Source organism: Triticum dicoccoides, chromosome 5A (genome assembly GCF_002162155.2).
Source record: "Triticum dicoccoides isolate Atlit2015 ecotype Zavitan chromosome 5A, WEW_v2.0, whole genome shotgun sequence".
NCBI classification, from domain to species: Eukaryota; Viridiplantae; Streptophyta; class Magnoliopsida; order Poales; family Poaceae; genus Triticum; species Triticum dicoccoides.
Window position 1 is genome coordinate 145,935,341 of NC_041388.1, and position 13,873 is coordinate 145,949,213.

A 13,873-nucleotide genomic window follows, 5' to 3' on the forward strand; every position below is an offset into this window, starting at 1 on the left:
GTCCACCATCCCCGCTGCACTCCGCCCGGACGCGGCGTCCACCCATGGCGTCTGGCTCGCGGAGCCCGTCTTCTGTCTCCTCTTCGTTCCATGGCGGGCGGCCGGTCGTGTCTGGGCTGGGAGTGTCCGGCTCACCTGGATCTGCACGCTCCTCGTCAGTCGCGGGTGCCAGGCAGGAGGTGGAGATACCGGCGGCTGCTGGCCCCTGGGGGAGGAAGGGCCCATCCCGCAAGGCTATGTGTCGCCGCCGCAAGGCGTTGCGCCGCCATCAGGAGGCGGTCCGTCCGGGGTCATCTTCCTCCTCCAAGCAGCGTCAGATTCCGCCGGACCTGCATGGTCTCTGCTTTCGATGTTTCGGGGAAGGTCATCGCCGACAGGACTGCACCAATGATCCTCTTTGCATCCGTTGCGGGCTCTCGGGGCATGTCTCTTCGCAGTGCACGAGGCCGCGCAGCCCGATCTCGGCGGAGGATCTCCGTAGGCGGTCATTGCCAAGGCCTCCAGGGACATGCCGGTGCCTCGGTTGGACCGCGGCTGTGAACGGAGGCTGTGGGAGCCCAGGCAGAGCGCGTCGTGTGCGCCGCTCTCGTCGGCCGCGCCCAGCCCCCTTCTCGTGTCGTCCTCCCTCCCGGTGGCGGCTCCGCAGGCGGTCATCGCCAAGGCCTCCAGGGACATGCCGGTGCCTCAGTTGGACCGCGGCTGGGAACGGAGGCTGTGGGAGCCCAGGCAGAGCGCGCCGTGTGCGCCGCTCTCGTCGGCCGCGCCCAGCCCCTTCCCGTGTTGTCCTCCCTCCCAGTGGCGGCGCCCCTATCGGAGATGTGCATCGTCCAGAGGTCGGCTGGCATGGAGGATTTGGAGCGTCGTCTCCAGCTTGTGGTGGTCGTGTATGTGGGGAATGCCAGACCACCGGTGTCATGTGAAGAGGCAACGGTGATGCTTGCTGCTCAGCTGGACATTCCTCGTCATCGATTTTTGGTTCACAAGTTTTTCCTGGAGAACTTTCTGGTCGTTTTTGCTTCGCATGAGTTCAGGAAAAAAGCGCTGGCAAGCCCGGTGGTCCAGCATCAGGGGGTTCAGCTCCACATCAAGCCATGGTCGCGCCAGGCTCATGCGACGGCTAGGTCCATGCGTGTTCAAGCTGATATTTTGATTGAGGGTGTGCCTTCCCATGCTTGGACCAAGGATACGGCAGCGGAGCTGCTCGGCAGCTCCTGCCTGATTGATAGCCTTGCGCTGGAGACAGAGAATCACGAGAATCTCTCCCTCTTCAAGCTGAGAGCTTGGTGCGTTGATCCGGATGAGGTGCTGGTCAGCCGCCGCCTACGGGTTCCAGAACCAGAGCCGATGGCTGCGGATCCAGCGGAGCGGCGTCCTTCCTTCTGGCAGCTATTGGAGTATCCCACGCTGACCCACATTGGGAGGTTAAGAGATTTCTCACCGCCGGAGCTCGAACGTGGACAGTGATAGTGTTGGGGAACACAGTATTTCAAAATTTTCCTATGATCACGCAAGATCTATCTAGGAGATGCATAGCAACGAGCGGGGATAGTGTGTCTACGTACCCTTGTAGACCGAAAGCGGAAGCGTTATGAAAACGCGGTTGATGTAGTCGTACATCTTCACAATCCGACCGATCCTAGCACCGAAGGTACGACACCTCCACGATCTACACACGTTCAGCTCAGTGACGTCCCACGAACTCTAGATCCAGCTGAGTGTCGGGTGAGAGCTTTGTCAGCACGATGGCGTGATGACTGTGATGATGAAGTTACCGACACAGGGCTTCGCCTAAGCACTACAACGATATGACCGAGGTGGAAATCTATGGAGGGGGCATCGCACACGGCTAAGACATCAATTTGTGTGTCTATGGGGTGCCCCCTCCCCCGTATATAAAGGAGTGGAGGAGGGGAGGGCCGGCCCTCTCTATGGCGCGCCTAGGGGGAGTCCTACTCCCACCGGGAGTAGGATTCCCCCCTTTCCCTAGTTGGAGTAGGAGAGGAAGGAAGGAGCAAAAAGGGAGAAGGAAAGGGGGGCGCCGCCCCCCTTCCCTAGTACAATTCAGACCCAAGGGGGAGGGGGCACGCGGCCTTCCCTGGCTTCCCCTCTCTCTTTCCACTAAGGCCCAATAAGGCCCATATACTCCCCCGGGGGTTCCGGTAACCCCCGGTACTCCGGTAAATGCCCGAACTCACCCAGAACCATTCCGATGTCCAAACATAGGCTTCCAATATATCGATCTTTATGTATCAACCATTTCGAGACTCATCGTCATGCCCGTGATCACATCCGGGACTCCGAACAACCTTCGGTACATCAAAACACATAAACTCATAATACCGATCGTTACCGAACGTTAAGCGTGTGGACCCTACGGGTTTGAGAACTATGTAGACATGACCGAGACTCATCTCCGGTCAATAACCAATAGCGGAACCTGGATTCTCATATTGGTTCCTACATATTCTATGAAGATCTTTATCGGTCAAACCACATAACAACATACGTTGTTTCCTTTGTCATCGGTATGTTACTTGCCCGAGATTCGATCGTCGGTATCTCAATACCTAGTTCAATTTCATTACCGGCAAGTCTCTTTACTCGTTCCGTAATGCACCATCCCGCAACTAACTCATTAGTCACATTGCTTGCAAGGCTTATAGTGATGTGCATTAACGAGAGGGCCCAGTGATACCTCTCCGGCAATCGGAGTGACAAATCCTAACCTCGATCTATGCCAACTCAATAAACACCATTGGAGACACCTGTAGAGCATCTTTATAATCACCCAGTTACGTTGTGACGTCTAATAGCACACTAAGTGTTCCTCCGGTATTCGGGAGTTGCATAATCTCATATTCATAGGAACATGTATAAGTCATGAAGAAAGCAATAGCAATAAACTAAACGATCATAGTGCTAAGCTAACGGATGGGTCTAGTCCATCACATCATTCTCTAATGATGTGATCTCGTTCATCAAATGACAACACATGTCCATGGCTAGGAAACTTAACCATCTTTGATTAACGAGCTAGTCAAGTAGAGGCATAGTAGGGACACTCTATTTGTCTATGTATTCACACATGTACTAAGTTTCCGGTTAAGACAATTCTAGCATGAATAATAAACATTTATCATGATATAATGAAATAAATAATAACTTTATTATTGCCTCTAGGGCATATTTCCTTCAGTCTCCCACTTGCACTAGAGTTAATAATCTTGTTCACATCGTCATGTGATTTAACATCAATAGTCCACATCTTTATGTGATTAGTTCACATCTCCATGTGACTAATACCCAAAGGGTTTACTAGAGTCAATAATCTAGTTCACATTGCTATGTGATTAACACCCAAAGAGTGATCATGTTTTGCTTGTGTGAGAAGTTTAGTCTACGTGTCTGCAAATTTCTATGTCTACAATACTCTTCACGGAGCTACTCTAGCTAATTGCTCCCACTTTCAATATGTATCTAAATCGAGACTTAGAGTCATCTAGATCGGTGTCAAAAGCTTGCATCGACGTAACTCTTTTATCACCTCCATAACCGAGAAATATTTCCTTAGTCCTCTAAGGATAATTTTGATCGCTGTCTAGTGATCTACTCCTAGATCACTATTGTACTCCCTTGCCAAAATCATGCTAAGGTATACAATAGGTCTGGTACACAACATAGCATAGTTTATAGAACCTATGACTGAGGCATAGGGAATAACTTTTTCATTCTCTTTCTATTTTCTGTCGTGGTCGGATTTTGAGTCTTTACTCAACTTCACACCTTGCAACATAGTCAAGAACTCCTTCTTTGACTGTTCCATTTTCCACCTGCCTGTACGAACGGCCAGGACTGGCCGTTCGTATAGGCAGGTGCTCAAGGGGAGGGTGGGCCTTTCTCATTGGAGACTGCCTCGGATGATGTCGTAGGTGTTGGGGAACGTAGCAGAATTTTAAAATTTTCTACGCATCACCAAGATCAATCTATGGAGTCATCTAGCAACGAGGGAGAGAGGAGTGCATCTACATAGCCTTGTAGATCGTGAGCGGAAGCGTTCAAGAGAATGGGGTTGATGGAGTCGTACTCGTCGTGATCCAAATCACCGATGACCTAGCGCCGAACGGACGACACCTCCGCGTTCAACACACGTACGGTTGGGAAGACGTCTCCTCCAACTTGATCCAGCAAGGGGGAAGGAGAGGTTGATGGAGATCAGCAGCACGACGACGTGGTGGTGGAAGCAATGGTGATCTCGGCAGGGCTTCGCCAAGCTCAGGGAGAGGGAGAGGTGTCATGGGAGGGAGAGGGAGGCGCCAGGGGCTAGGGTGTGGCTGCCCTCTCTCCCCCCACTATTTATAGGACCCCTAGGGGGGCGCCGGCCCTAGGAGATGCAATCTCCAAGGGGGGCGGCGGCCAAGGGGGTGGAGTGCCCCCCAAGCCAAGTGGGGCGCCCCCACCCCTAGGGTTTCTAACTCTAGGCGCAGGGGGAGGCCCATGGGGGGCGCACCAGCCCACTAGGGGCTGGTTCCCTTCCCACTTCAGCCCATGGGGCCCTCCGGGATAGGTGGCCCCACCCGGTGGACCCCCGGGACCCTTCCGGTGGTCCCGGTACAATACCGATTACCCCCGAAACTTTCCCGATGGCCGAAACTTGACTTCCTATATATAAATATTCACCTCCGGACCATTCCGGAACTCCTCGTGACGTCCGGGATCTCATCCGGGACTCCGAACAACTTTCGGGTTACCGTATACTAATATCTCAACAACCCTAGCGTCACCGAACCTTAAGTGTGTAGACCCTACGGGTTCAGGAGACACGCAGACATGACCGAGATGACTCTCTGGTCAATAACCAACAGCGAGATCTGGATACCCATGTTGGCTCCCACATGCTCCTCGACGATCTCATCGGATGAACCATGATGTCGAGGATTCAATCAATCCCGTATACAATTCCCTTTGTCAATCGGTACGTTACTTGCCCGAGACTCGATCGTCGGTATCCCAATACCTCGTTCAATCTCGTTACCGGCAAGTCACTTTACTCGTACCGTAATGCACGATCCCGTGATCAACCACTTGGTCACATTGAGCTCATTATGATGATGCATTACCGAGTGGGCCCAGAGATACCTCTCCATCATACAGAGTGACAAATCCCAGTCTCGATTCGTGCCAACCCAACAGACAATTTTGGAGATACCCGTAGTGTACCTTTATAGTCACCCAGTTACATTGTGACGTTTGGCACACCCAAAGCACTCCTACGGTATCTGGGAGTTGCACAATCTCATGGTCTAAGGAGATGATACTTGACATTCAGAAAAGCTATAGCAAACGAACTACATGATCTTTGAGCTATGCTTAGGATTGGGTCTTGTCCATCACATCATTCTCCTAATGATGTGATCCCGTTATCAATGACATCCAATGTCCATAGTCAGGAAACCATGACTATCTTTTGATCAACGAGCTAGTCAACTAGAGGCTCACTAGGGACGTGTTGTGGTCTATGTATTCACACATGTATTACGATTTCCGGATAACACAATTATAGCATGAACAATAGACAATGATCATGAACAAATAAATATAATAATAACCATTTTATTATTGCCTGTAGGGCATATTTTCAACAGTCTCCCACTTGCACTAGAGTCAATAGTCTAGTTACATTGTGATGAATCGAACACCCATAGAGTTCTGGTGTTGATCATGTTTTGCTCTAGGGAGAGGTTTAGTCAACGGATCTGCTACATTCAGGTCCGTATGTACTTTACAAATATCTATGTCTCCATTTTGAACACTTTCACGAATGGAGTTGAAGCAACGCTTGATATGCCTGGTCTTCCTGTGAAACCTGGGCTCCTTGGCAAGGGCAATAGCTCCAGTGTTGTCACAGAAGAGAATCATCGGGCCCGACGCATTGGGTATGACTCCTAGGTCGGTAATGAACTCCTTCACCCAGATTGCTTCTTGTGCTGCCTCCGAGGCTGCCATGTACTCCGCTTCACATGTAGATCTCGCCACAACGCTTTGCTTACAACTGCACCAGCTTACTGCCCCACCATTCAAAATATACACGTATCTGGTTTGTGACTTAGAGTCATCCAGATCTGTGTCGAAGCTAGCATCGACATAACCCTTTACGACGAGCTCTTCGTCACCTCCATAAACGAGAAACATATCCTTAGTCCTCTTCAGGTACTTCAGGATATTCTTGACCGGTGTCCAGTGTTCCATGTCGGGATTACTTTGGTACCTTCCTACCAAACTTACGGCAAGGTTTACATCAGGTCTGGTACACAACATAGCATACATGATAGACCCTATGGCCGAGGCATAGGGGACGACACTCATCTTTTCTCTATCTTCTGCCGTGGTCGGGCATTGAGCCATGCTCAATCTCGTACCTTGCAATACAGGCAAGAACCCCTTCTTTGACTGATCCATATTGAACTTCTTCAATATCTTGTCAAGGTACGTACTCTGTGAAAGACCAATGAGGCGTCTCGATCTATCTCTATAGATCTTGATGCCTAATATATAAGCAGCTTCTCCAAGATCCTTCATTGAAAAACACTTGTTCAAATAGGCCTTTATGCTTTCCAAGAATTCTATATCATTTCCCATCAATAGTATGGCATCCACATACAATATGAGATATGATACAGAGCTCCCACTCACTTTCTTGTAAATGCAGGCTTCTCCATAAGTCTGCGTAAACCCAAACGCTTTGATCATCTCATCAAAACGAATGTTCCAACTCCGAGATGCTTGCACCAGCCCATAGATCGTGCGTTGGAGCTTGCACACCTTGTCAGCATTCTTAGGATCGACAAAACCTTCCGGCTGCATCATATACAATTCTTCCTTAAGGAAACCATTGAGGAATGCTGTTTTGACGTCCATTTGCCATATCTCATAATCATAGAATGCGACAATTTCTAACATGATTCAGACGGACTTCAGCTTCGCTACGGGTGAGAAGGTCTCATCGTAGTCAACCCCTTGAACTTGTCGATAACCCTTAGCGACAAGCTGAGCTTTATAGATGGTCACATTACCATCCGCGTCTGTCTTCTTCTTAAAGATCCATTTATTTTCTATGGCTCGCCGATCATCGGGCAAGTCAGTCAAAGTCCATACTTCGTTTTCATACATGGATCCTATCTCGGATTTCATGGCTTCCAGCCATTTGTCGGAATCTGGGCCCGCCATCGCTTCTTCATAGTTCGAAGGTTCACCGTTGTGTAACAACATGATTTCCAAGACAGGGTTGCCGTACCACTCTGGTGTGGAACGTGTCCTTGTGGACCTACGAAGTTCAGTAGCAACTTGATCTGAAGTTTCATGATCATCATCATTAACTTCCTCTCTAGTCGGTGCAGGCACCTCAGGAACAATTTCCTGAGCTGCGCCACTCTCCGGTTCAAGAGGTAATACTTCATCAAGTTCTACTTTCCTCCCACTTATTTCTTTCGAGAGAAACTCTTTCTCTAGAAAGGATCCATTCTTGGCAACAAAGATCTTGCCCTCGGATCTGAGGTAGAAGGTATACCAAATAGTTTCTTTAGGGTATCCTATGAAGACGTATTTTTCCGATTTGAGTTCGAGCTTCTTAGGTTGAAGTTTCTTTACATAAGCATCGCATCCCCAAACTTTTAGAAACGACAGCTTAGGTTTCTTCCCAAACCATAATACATACGGTGTCGTCTCAACAGATTTCGACGGAGCCCTATTTAAAGTGAATGCGGCAGTCTCTAAAGCATAGCCCCAAAATGACAACGGTAAATCGGTAAGAGACATCATAGATCGCACCATATCCAATAGAGTGCGATTACGACGTTCGGACACACCATTATGCTGAGGTGTTCCAGGCGGCGTGAGTTGTGAAACTATTCCACATTTCCTTAAGTGTGTGCCAAATTCGTGACTCAAGTCTTCTCCCCCACGATCTGATCGCAAGAACTTGATTTTTCTGTCACGTTGATTTTCAACCTCACTCTGAAATTCCTTGAACTTTTCAAAGGTCTCAGACTTGTGTTTCATTAAGTAGACATACCCATATTTACTCAAGTCATTAGTGAGGGTGAGAACATAACGATAGCCACCGCGAGCCTCAACACTCATTGGACTGCACACACCAGTATGTATGATTTCCAATAAGTTGGTTGCTCGCTCCATTGTTCCTAAGAACGGAGTCTTGGTCATTTTACCCATGAGGCATGGTTCGCACGTGTCAAATGATTCGTAATCAAGAGACTCCAAAAGTCCATCTGCATGGAGCTTCTTCATGCGTTTGACACCTATGTGATCAAGGCGGCAGTGCCACAAGTATGTGGGACTATCATTATCAACCTTACATCTTTTGGTATTCACACTATGAATATGTGTAACATTACGCTCGAGATTCATTAAGAATAAACCATTCACCAGCGGAGCATGACCATAAAACATATCTCTCATATAAATAGAACAACCATTATTCTCGGATTTAAATGAGTAGCCATCTCGAATTAAACGAGATCCTGATACAATGTTCATGCTCAAAGCTGGTACTAAATAACAATTATTGAGGTTTAAAACTAATCCCGTAGGTAAATGTAGAGGCAGCGCGCCGACGGCGATCGCATCGACCTTGGAACCATTCCCGACGCGCATCGTCACCTCGTCCTTCGCCAGTCTCCGCTTATTCCGCAGCTCCTGCTTTGAGTTACAAATGTGAGCAACCGCACCAGTATCAAATACCCAGGAGCTACTACAAGTACTGGTAAGGTACACATCAGTTACATGTATATCACATATACCTTTAGTGTTGCCGACCTTCTTGTCCGCTAAGTATTTGAGGCAGTTCCGCTTCCAGTGACCACTTCCCTTGCAATAAAAACACTCAGTCTCAGGCTTGGGTCCATTCTTTGAATTCTTCCCAGCAGCTTGCTTACCGGGCGTGGCAACTCCCTTGCCGTCCTTCTTGAAGTTCTTTTTACCCTTGCCTTTCTTGAACTTAGTGGTTTTATTCACCATCAACACTTGATGTTCCTTTTTGATTTCCACCTCCGCTGATTTTAGCATTGAATATACCTCAGGAATGGTCTTTTCCATCCCCTGCATATTGAAGTTCATCACAAAGCTCTTGTAGCTCAGTGGAAGCGACTGAAGGATTCTGTCAATGACCGCGTCATCCGGGAGATTAACTCCCAGCTGAGTCAAGCGGTTATGCAACCCAGACATTTTGAGTATGCGCTCATTGACAGAACTGTTTTCCTCCATCTTACAACTGAAGAATTTGTCGGAGACTTCATATCTCTTGACCCGGGCATGAGCTTGGAAAACCATTTTCAGCTCTTCGAACATCTCATATGCTCCGTGTCGCTCAAAACGCTTTTGGAGCCCCGGTTCTAAGCTGTAAAGCATGCCGCACTGAACGAGGGAGTAATCATCAGCACGTGACTACCAAGCGTTCATAACGTCTTGGTTCTTTGGGATGGGTGCGTCACCTAGTGGTGCTTCTAGGACATAATCTTTCTTGGTAGCTATGAGGATGATCCTCAGGTTCCAGACCCAGTCCGTATAGTTGCTGCCATCATCTTTCAGCTTGGTTTTCTCTAGGAACGTGTTGAAGTTGAGGGCGACATTAGCGTGGGCCATTTGATCTACAAGACATAGTGTAAAGATTTTAGACTAAGTTCATGATAATTAAGTTCATCTAATCAAATTATTCAATGAACTCCCACTCAGATAGACATGCCTCTAGTCATCTAAGTGAAACATGATCCGAGTCAACTAGGCCGTGTCCGATCATGACGTGAGACGGACTAGTCAACATCGGTGAACATCTTCATGTTGATCGTATCTTCTATACGACTCATGCTTGACCTTTCGGTCTTCCGTGTTCCGAGGCCATGTCTGTACATGCTAGGCTCGTCAAGTCAACCTAAGTGTATTGCGTGTGTAAATCTGGCTTACACCCGTTGTATTCGAATGTTAGAATCTATCACACCCGATCATCACGTGGTGCTTCGAAACAACGAACCTTCGCAAAGGTGCACAGTTAGGGGGAACACTTTCTTGAAATTATTACGAGCGATCATCTTATTTAAGCTACCGTCGTTCTAAGCTAATAAGATGCAAAACATGATAAACATCACATGCAATCATAGTGACATGATATGGCCAATATCATTTGCTCCTTTTGATCTCCATCTTCGGGGCTCCATGATCATCATTGTCACCGGCATGACACCATGATCTCCATCATCATGATCTCCATCATCGTGTCTTCTTGAAGTTGTCTCGTCATCTATTACTTCTACTACTATGGCTAACGCTTTAGCAATAAAGTAAAGTAATTACATAATGTTTATGTTGACACGCAGGTCATAAATAAATTAAGACAACTCATATGGCTCCTGCCGGTTGTCATACTCATCGACATGCAAGTCGTGATTCCTATTACAAGAACATGATCAATCTCATACATCACATATATTATTCATCACATCCTTTTGGCCATATCACATCACACGACACATGCTGCAAAAACAAGTTAGACGTCCTCTAATTGTTGTTGCAAGTTTTTACGTGGCTGCTATAGGTTTATAGCAAGAACGTTTCTTACCTACGCCAAAACCACAACGTGATATGCCAATTTCTATTTACCCTTCATAAGGACCCTTTTCATCGAATCTGATCCGACTAAAGTGGGAGAGACAGACACCCGCCAGCCACCTTATGCAACTAGTGCATGTCAATCGGTGGAACCAGTCTCACGTAAGCGTACGTGTAAGGTCGGTCCGGGCCGCTTCATCCCACGATGCCGCCGAATCAAGATAAGACTAGTAACGGCAAGTAAATTGACAATATCGACGCCCACAACTGCTTTGTGTTCTACTCATGCATAGAAACTACGCAAAAACCTGGCTCTGATACCATTGTTGGGAACGTAGCAGAATTTTAAAATTTTCTACGCATCACCAAGATCAATCTATGGAGTCATCTAGCAACGAGGGAGAGAGGAGTGCATCTATATACCCTTGTAGATCACGAGCGGAAGCGTTCAAGAGAACGGGGTTGATGGAGTCATACTCGTCGTGATCCAAATCACCGATGACCTAGCGCCGAACGGACGACACCTCTGCGTTCAACACACGTACGGTTGGGAAGACGTCTCCTCCAACTTGATCCAGCAAGGGGGGAGGAGAGGTTGATGGAGATCCAGCAGCATGGCGGCGTGGTGGTGGAAGCAACGGTGATCTCGGCAGGGCTTCGCCAAGCTCAGGGAGAGGGAGAGGTGTCACGGGAGGGAGAGGGAGGCGCCAGGGGCTAGGGTGCGGCTGCCCTCCCTCCCCCCACTATTTATAGGTCCCCTAGGGGGGGGCCATCCCTAGGAGATGCAATCTCCAAGGGGGGCGGTGGCCAAGGGGGTGGAGTGCCCCCCAAGCCAAGTGGGGTGCCCCCACCCCTAGGGTTTCTAACCCTAGGCGCAGGGGAAGGCCCATGGGAGGCGCACCAGACCATTAGGGCTGGTTCCCTTCCCACTTCAGCTCATGGGGCCCTCCGGGATAGGTGGCCCCACCCGGTGGACCCCCGGGACCCTTCCTGTGGTCCCGGTACAATACCGATTACCCCCGAAACTTTCCCGATGGCCGAAACTTGACTTCCTATATATAAATCTTCACCTCCGAACCATTCCGGAACTCCTCGTGACATCCGGGATCTCATCCGGGACTCCGAACAACTTTCGGGTTACCGTATACTAATATCTCAACAACCCTAGCGTCACCGAACCTTAAGTGTGTAGACCCTACGGGTTCGGGAGACATGCAGACATGACCGAGACGACTCTCCGGTCAATAACCAACAGCGGGATCTGGATACCCATGTTGGCTCCCACATGCTCCTCGATGATCTCATCGGATGAACCACGATGTCGAGGATTCGATCAATCCCGTATACAATTCCCTTTGTCAATCGGTACGTTACTTGCCCGAGACTCGATCATCGGTATCCCAATACCTCGTTCAATCTCGTTACCGGCAAGTCACTTTACTCGTACCGTAATGCATGATCCCGTGATCAACCACTTGGTCACATTGAGCTCATTATGATGATGCATTACCGAGTGGGCCCAGAGATACCTCTCCGTCATACGGAGTGACAAATCCCAGTCTCGATTCGTGCCAACCCAACAGACACTTTCGGAGATACCCGTAGTGTACCTTTATAGTCACCCAGTTACGTTGTGACATTTGGCACACCCAAAGCACTCCTACGGTATCCGGGAGTTGCACAATCTCATGGTCTAAGGAGATGATACTTGACATTCGGAAAAGCTATAGCAAACGAACTACACGATCTTTGAGCTATGCTTAGGATTGGGTCTTGTCCATCACATCATTCTCCTAATGATGTGATCCCGTTATCAATGACCCAATGTCCATAGTCAGGAAACCATGATTATCTTTTGATCAACGAGCTAGTCAACTAGAGGCTCACTAGGGACGTGTTGTGGTCTATGTATTCACACATGTATTATGATTTTTGGATAACACAATTATAGCATGAACAATAGACAATGATCATGAACAAAGAAATATAATAATAACCATTTTATTATTGCCTCTAGGGCATATTTCCAATAGCAGGGCCAGGTGGCCCCGCAGCACCGGGCGCCCAATGGTCCATAGAGAAGGTTGGTGGTGCCGGCTGAGTTGGTGGTGCAGGCCACAGAGAGGACGCCAGCTGGTGAGTTTGAATTGGTCAAAAGAGGCGAGTTGGGCGTATTGGATGACAGAGACAAGGCGCATGCTGATGGAAGTGAAGAGGGGCAGGTCAGGCATGCGGATAGGACAGAGGTATCAGATCCCGTAGTTTGTCCGGATGCTGGTCCGGTTCCCGCTGCTTTCGATGCTGGCATTCTGATTCAGGTGGACCGGGATGGGCCGCAGGAGACAACCGGCCCTACAGCGGTCATCGAGGCCTCGGATGCTGTTGTTTTGTCGGTGGGACGTTCGGTGGGTCAGTTGGAGGGTGTTCGTGATCTTCTGCTCCCCTCCTCGGCTTTGCCGTTAATGACTGAGGGCGTCTTGGAGGGTGGGGCTACTCAAGAGCCGGTGCATTAGATCCGTTCACCGCTGGGCTCGAAGGTGGGGGATTCGGCTGCCACTCACGCGGATGGATGGGCACCGATCTCTTAGCTGGGTGGGGCCCCTATGCTTGGCCTGGTTTCATTGGACCCGGCTCCCCGGGTTGATCCGGAGATCCCATGCACGAATGTGACTATGTACGTGGGGGAGGCATGCACAGACGCGCTTCAGGTTATTGTGGTGGCACAACTTGTGCAGATGGATGAGCAGTAGGCGAATGTTACGGCAAAGGAACTAGTGGCACTTGGAAATATCATATCATTCTGTGCCGGCCTGCTTAAAAAGTTGGCACCGCCATTACTCAAGGAGATTGAGGGTGTCCATGGTGTCCGGCTGGGCCAGGACCCTTTCACGCCAAGGCGTATGACTAGGTCTGTGGTGAGCTCGGTGGGTGGTGGTAGGTGGACCAAGGCGATGGTGGCCGAGACGGTGCTCTTGAAGATTTTGGGGGTTGCTTGTGATGAGTTGGCAGTTTCGGATGACACGCTCGGTCTGCTTCGATCCGTGTTCGACTCGCCCCTGCAAGAACAACAATTGAAAGCCATTGTGGCGATCTTTGGGAAGACCGTGCCTAACAACCTGTCGGTACAGATGGAGTCCGCGGCTATGACGGTTGCGTAGGCAGGGCCATGCCACGGTACTGACATGGAGGCTTACGTTTCCCTATGTCGTACATACCAATGGATGTAGTGTGTTGGAGTGTGAGGGACTTGAACAACCCG